The sequence below is a fragment of the Cherax quadricarinatus genome, chromosome 57 (assembly GCF_038502225.1).
Source record: "Cherax quadricarinatus isolate ZL_2023a chromosome 57, ASM3850222v1, whole genome shotgun sequence".
NCBI classification, from domain to species: domain Eukaryota; kingdom Metazoa; phylum Arthropoda; class Malacostraca; order Decapoda; family Parastacidae; genus Cherax; species Cherax quadricarinatus.
In genome coordinates this window covers 9525793-9533292 of record NC_091348.1, presented here as the reverse complement: position 1 = coordinate 9533292, position 7500 = coordinate 9525793, and the positions used below count along the sequence as shown (strand labels likewise).

General features: G+C 39.0%; 1 protein-coding gene across 1 annotated transcript in view; it reads right to left on the bottom strand.

The window, feature by feature from the left end:
- Dora (zinc finger SWIM domain-containing dorado) overlaps positions 1-7500 on the bottom strand; it is a 506090-nt gene that overhangs the window by 6378 nt on the left and 492212 nt on the right. The window contains exon 27 of the mRNA XM_070097330.1: positions 1-7500. This exon is cut by the window's left edge and continues 6378 nt beyond it; it is cut by the window's right edge and continues 10015 nt beyond it. The gene's annotated coding sequence lies outside the window, so the exon portion shown is untranslated.

Sequence of the window (7500 nt, the reverse complement as noted above, 5' to 3'; positions counted from 1 at the left end):
ATAATGTGTTATGGCGTTCTGAGTCTAACTTACAAATGCAGAAGACAATATCTACACAGTCCTACAGACAAAACATAGAACTGATTTGTTCACTAAAACAGATTTTGACTGGTGGCACTTAGTATAGTCTGCTAAGCAACACCTCATATGTACTGTGCATTGTAGGTTTGAGTGAATTTTTTTTATTTATGACTGTTGTTTATAGACTTCATTTGTGGAAGATGTTTATTTGTCGTCTGTTTTATTTTTTGAAGAGCGAGTAGTGGTACTTATTGAAGCAGTCATCAGCTCTTCGCCTCGTCATGTGAGATGACCATGAACTGTTCTGTCAACTGATGTGCGGACTGTCTAACAGTCACTGCGTCAAAAAGTCAGGTCTATGGTCAAAGCAAAGTGAGGTGTCAGAAGAACCAAAAGAGGTAGGTAGAATGCTGGTACTGTACTGGGGTTGGGCAATGAGTGATTGCTTGAAAGTTATTTTAGGTTGTGAGGAGGGTCTGTGGCTACACTGGGGCCGGTAAAGGGTGCCACACTTACTCAGAATCCAAGAGAATGAGTTACCTTACTGATGATATGACAACTGAGTAGGGGCAGCTTTGATAATAAATGAAAAGAAGCCATGAACTCACCCTGATCCATGATCACCTTCGTGTAACTAATGCAACATTAATTTGGAGAGACGAAGCTCCTGGAGAGCGAAACATTGCCACAATAAAATGTCGCATTAAATGCACTTGTGTCCTTTTGCTCAACATGATCACATTCGTCCTAGGTAATAGGGTGGTAGACAGCAACCACCCAGGGAGGTACTACCGTCCTGCCAAGTGAGTGTAAAACGAAAGCCTGTAATTGTTTTACATGATGGTAGGATTGCTGGTGTCTTTTTTGTCTCAAAACATGCAAGATTTCAGGTATGTCTTGCTACTTCTACTTACATTTAGGTCACACTACACATGCATGTACAAGCATATATATGTTGTACAAGTTATGTCCTGGAATTTGTATTGATAAAGCCACTGGATGGCGAAACGTCAACAATAAAGATACCCAGATGTTGCACATGTGTCTCTTCTATTTTTCTTAGTAGTTCTTGTTCTTGGTTATTTTCACTTATCTCCATGAGGAAGTGGAACAGGATTCTTCCTCTGTAAGCCATGCGTGTCGTAAGAGGTGACTAAAATGCCAGGAGTAAGGGTCAAGTAACCCCTTCTCCTGTATATATTACTAAGTGTAAAAGGAGAAACCTTCGTTTTTCCCTTTGGGCCACCCTGCCACAGTGGGATACAGCCGGTGCGTTGAAAGAAAGAATGATCACCTTTGCTGCTACAGGCTGTGTTGTTGTCCTGAAACCTGCCTCTTTGCTACCCAGTGCATAACACTAGGCTGGCACCTGAATTAGCAGAACTAGACTAAGTGAAACTGCCTGATTAGATCAGAACACAAACTGTGTAATCATATATCAGCTAATAATATTGGAAGGCAAACCTGAAAGAATGCTAGGAATTGTACACCCTCAGTTGCCACTCCTGGAACTGAAGGCATTTCCAGTACTACTATTACTGTCATCAAATGCCATGTCAGACAGCTTCCCAGTGTTCACCAGAGGGTCAACTGGCATAGCCTAAGATACTGTAATTCAGTTTCCATCAGGGGGAGTAATACAACCAACACATCACTACCAACAAAAGATATGTTAGAACAGGGCTAATTATGATCCTTTTCCTTTTGTCTAGGGGCAGTACAACAGTGAATAATTTCCTCACAGCTAAGGCCAAATGGAGGGAGGAAAGGTTGGGGGATATTTAGATTCGGTCTGAGGAAGGGGACAAAAGGTCCAATTCCTCGGATCAAGAGCCCCTTTGCCACAACAAGGGATCCCCTTTGAAGGGGTTGGTTTCTATTAGATATTAGAGCTAGTAATGATGGGCTCAGTTTCAGCCTCATTGGGGATTCAGTCTATTTCTTATTACTAAAGTTTCAAAATAAATGATTTTCACTTTTTTTTTTTTTTGGATAATGTTCAGCAATACAGTAATTTTTTCTACTATAGTGAATAATTCCCAACTGATCCTGTCAACACTCTTTTCTCTCCAACTTACTATGTGGACTTATAATTTCTATTCCTTGTAATTTCTTCCCTAAATACTTAACCGATAAAGTACTTACCACCTTTCCATGTGCTTCCTTCAAATGCTACCTTATTTAGTTTATGGTCCTCTATTTTCCTTTCAGTTGAACTTTTATCTCAATCTTTCTCATTTAAAATTTATTTTAGAACTAATCTCTTTGAGATTACTCCATTAGTTTGCATATAAGCCTTTATAAATATGTTTGTTGTTTTCCAGTGTTTCCAAGTGAATATGGTCTATTCTCATCTATTTCCTCCTCAGTGTGATGAATTCCACTTTGATGAGTCAGTGTGAATGTGTACAGAATTTACCTACAATATAATTTCCTATTTGCTTTTACAGGAGCAGTTATACTTATATTGTTTTTGATTATTAAAGTTACTAGTGCTTGAAATGCATACTACCTAAATTTGAATTCTATTCTAGCAGTATTTGATAAGGGAGAGGGGCAGGGGGTTAAAGCAGCTGGGACACATGGAAGACTATGATGTTAAAAGCAGGTAGGGATATAGTTTTTAAGTGGTCAGTGAATTTGTTCAGTATTTTTTTTTCAACAAGTCGGCCATCTCCCACTGAGGCAGGGTGACTCAAAAAGAAAGAAAATCCCCCCCCCCAAAAAAAAAAAAAATACTTTCATCAACATTCAACACTTTCACCTCACTCATACGTAATCACTGTTCTTGCAGAGGCGCCCAGATACAACAGTTTAGAAGCATACACAATTATACGTATATAACATATCCTTCCAAACTGCCAATATCCCAAACACCTCCTTTAAAGTGCAGGCACTATACTTCCCATTTCCAGTACGCAAGTCCAGCTACATAAAAATAACAGGTTTCCCTGAATCCCTTCACTAAATATTAACCTGCTCACACTCCAACAGCTCGTCAGGTCCCAAAAACCATTCGTCTCCATTCGCTCCTATCTAACACGCTCGTGCACGCTTGCTGGAGGTCCAAGTCCCTCGCCCACAAAACCTCCTTTACCCCCTCCCTCCAACCTTTTCGAGGACGACCCCTACCCCGCCTTCCTTCCCCTACAGATTTATACACTCTCCATGTCATTCTACTTTGATTAATTCTCTCTAAATGACCAAACCACCTCAATAACCCCTCTGACTAATACTTTTAGTAGCTTCACACCTCCTAATTTCCACACTCTGAATTTTCTGCATAATATTTACACCACACATTGCCCTTAGACAGGACATCTCCACTGCCTCCAGCTGCCTCCTCGCTGCAATATTTACAACCCAGGCTTCATACCCATATAAAAGTGTTGGTACCACTATACTTTCATACCTTCCCTTCTTTGCCTCCATAGATAATGTTTTCTGTCTCCACATATACCTCAACGCACCACTCGCCTTTTTTCCTTCATCAATTCTGTGGTTAACATCATCCTTCATAAACCCATCCACTGACACGTCAACTCCCAAATATCTCAAAACATTCGCTTCTATACTCCTCTCCAATTTGATATCCAGTTTTTCTGTATCTAAATCATTTGATACCCTCATCATCTTACTCTTTTTTATGTTCACTTTCAACTTTCTACCTTTACACACTCTCCTAAACTCGTCCACTAACCTTTCAACCTTTCTTTAGAATCTCCCATAAGCACAGTATCATCAGGAAAAAGTAACTGTGTCAACTCCCATTTTGTATTTGATTCCCCATAATTCAATCCCACCCCTCTCCCCAACACCCTAACATTTACTTCTTTTACAACCCCATCTACAAATATACATATTAAACAACCATAGTGACATTACACATCCCTGTCTAAGACCTACTTTTACCAGGAAGTTATCTCCCTCTCCTCTACACACCCTACCCTGAGCCTCATTATCCTCATAAAAACTCTTTACAGCATTTAGTACCTTACTACCTCTTCCATATATTTGCAACATCTGCCACATTGCTCCCCTATCCACTCTATCATATGCCTTTTCTAAATCCATAAATGCAATGAAAACCTCCCTATCTTTATCTAAATACTGTTCACATATATGCTTCAATGTAAACACTTGTTCTACACATTCCCTACCCACTCTAAAGCCTCCTTGCTCGTTCGAAATCCTACTCTCTGTCTTTCCTCTAATTTTTTCAATAATAACCCTACCGTACACTTTTCCTGGTATACTCAGCAAACTATTCCCCTATAATTTTTACAATCTCTTTTGTCCCCCTTCCCTTTATATAAAGGAACTATACAAGCTCTCTGCCAATCCCTAGGTACCTTCCCCTCTTTCATACATTCATGAAACAAAAAATACCAACCACTCCAACAGTATATTCCCCCTGCTTGTAACATTTCTGTCATGATCCCATCAGTTCCAGTTGCTTTACCCCGTTTCATTCTACATAATGCCTCACGCACCTCCCCCACACTCACATCCTGCTCTTCTTCACTCCTAAAAGATGTTACACCTCACTGACCAGTGCATGAAATTACCGCCTCTTTTACTTCATTGACATTTAAAAGTTCCTCAAAATATTCCCGCCATCCATCCAATACCTCCAGCTCCCCATCTACTAACTCCCCTACTCTGTTTTTAACTGACAAATTCATTTGTTCCCTAGACTTTCTTAACTTGTTCATCTCGCTCCAGAATTTTTTATTTTCATCAAAATTTCTTGACAGTGCTTCTCCCACTCTATCATCTGCTCTCCTCTTGCACTCTCTCACCACTCTCTTCACATTTCTTTTACTCTCCATATACTCTGCTCTTCTTATAACACTTCTGCTTTGGAAAAACCTCTCATAAGCTACCTTCTCTTTTATCACACCCTTTACTGCATCATTCCACCAATCACTCCTCTTTCCTCCTGCACTCAACTACTTCCTATAGCCACAAACTTCTGCCCCACATTCTAATACTGCAATTTTAAAACTATTTCAACCCTCTTCAACTCCCCCACTATTCATACTTGCACTAGCCCACCTTTCTGCCAATAGTTGCTTATATCTCACCCTAACTTCCTCCTCGCTTAGTTTATACACTCTCACCCCTCTCTTACTTGCTGTTGCCATTTTTCTTTTGTCCCATCTTCCTCTTACCCTAACTGTAGCTACAACTAAATAATGATTCGATATATTAGTTGCCCCTCTATAAACATGTACACCCTGAAGCCTACCCATCAACCTTTAATCCACCAATACATAATCTGACAAACTACTTTCATTACATGCTATACCTTGTTTACTTATTTATCTTCTATTTCATAAAATATGTATTACTTATTACCAAATCTCTTTCTACACATAGCTCTAAATTAAAGGCTCCCCATTTTCATTTATCCCTGGCACCCCAAATTTACCTACTATTCCCTCCACAACATTTTTACCCACTCAAGCATTGAAATCCCCAACCACAAGTACTCTCACACTTGGTTCAAAATTCCCCACACACTCACTCAACATTTCCCAAAATCTCTCTCTCTTCTCTACACTCCTCTCTTCTCCAGGTGCATAAATGCTTACTATAACCCATTTTTCACATCCAACCCTTATTTTACTCCACATAATCCTTGAATTAATACATTTATACTCCCTTTTTTCCTGCCATAACTTATCCTTCAACATTATTGCTACTCCTTCTTTAGCTCTAACTCTATTTGAAACCCAATCTAATCCCATTTATTTCTCCCCACTGAAACTCTCGCACCCCTTTCAGCTTTGTTTCACATAAAGGCAAGACATCCAGCTTCTTCACATTCATAACATCCACAATCATCTCCTTATTATTCACACAACCTCCACGCACGTTCAAACATCCCACTTTGACGATTTTCTTCTTTTTCTTTTTAGTAGTCTATACAGGAAAAGGGGTTACTAGCCCATTGTTCCCGGCATTTTAGTTGACTTTTACAACACGCATGGCTTATGGAGGAATGATTCTTATTCCACTTTCCCATGAATATAAAAGGAAAAGCAATAAGAACAAGAACTATTAAGATAAAATCAAAGAAAACTCAGATGAGCGTGTACATGTATGTGTAGTGTGACCTAAGTAAGTAGAAGTAGCAAGACGTACCTGAAATCTTGCATGTTTATGAGACAGAAAAAAAATACCAGCAATCCTACCATCATGTAAAACAATTACAGGCTTTTGTTTTACACTCACTTGGCAGGATGGTAGTACCTCCCTGGGTGGTTGCTGTGTACCAGCCATGCATAACAAAGGCCTACATCAATTTCTTTGTTTAAGACCTGTTGCCTGTTTCTTCACAGAATAGGTCCTAACATGAATGTGGGAAGGAAAAAAAGAGGTTGTGAGGGAGAGAGGGAGCAGGGGTTAATGGGCACCTGAGGCTGAAAGCTGCCAGTTGATATCATGTGTCTGTACTGTATGAACATGTATTAATGTTTTGTTTTAGTACTTCTGTTTCAGAGTAGTGCAGCAGTACCTGTGAAGATGACTACATGTTGGTGTGTTAACTGTCTGGGCAGTTTGTTATATTTGTGGTTGAATCTGTCATGAAGAACAGAGAAATATTACACACTTTGTCAAAAAAGCTTACTATGCGTACTTTGTGGTGAAAGTTGAAGACCAGGGCAAATCATGGGCTATCCATAAAATTTGTTCTGTTTGTGCTAAGAGCTAAGGCAGTGAATGAAAGGTACAAAAAAAAAAATTATTTGTTCTGGTTTTCCAATGATTTGGAGAAACCCAAAAATCAGTGTTGACTGCCACTTTTGCTTCTGTAATGTACAACGATACAGTACAACACAAAAAATAAAAAAAGTAATTTTTGCATCCAAACCTTCCATCTGTCCTATGACCTGTTATTTATGGACAACAGTTAGGATACAAAAAAATTCTGTGAATCTTGTGTAAATAGGACAGTAGATCTACAGGTCTCTGCTGGCTGCAGAAACAATGACCATGTATGAACAGACTTACAAAGGGACAAGAAATATATTATGAGACAATGTGGTTAATCAAAAAAATGTCCCCTTTCCTACTCTACATATAAAACTTGGTTTAATTAATTCATCTGTTAAAGCTTTACCACAAGATGGAGATGGTCTTAAGTTTTTGTGCAAAACGTTTCCAGGATTGCAGGATGGTAAGCTCAAAGGCATATTTGTTGGAACATAAATACCGAAACTTCTTCAGGATGAAAATTTTCAGAACCTTGTGCTTGATGTTGAAAAAGAGGCATGGATTGCTTAAAAATGTCCCAAACTTTTTAGGTAACCATAAGGACTCAAACTCCATTGACCAATGTCAACATGATGCCTGACTACTGCTGGATATTGCACAGACACACCTCAAAAAATACATAAACATTAGAATAACAAGTTTTGAAAGGAAAAGACAGATTTAACAAGAATTCTGGAACTTATTAATGGTGAATTA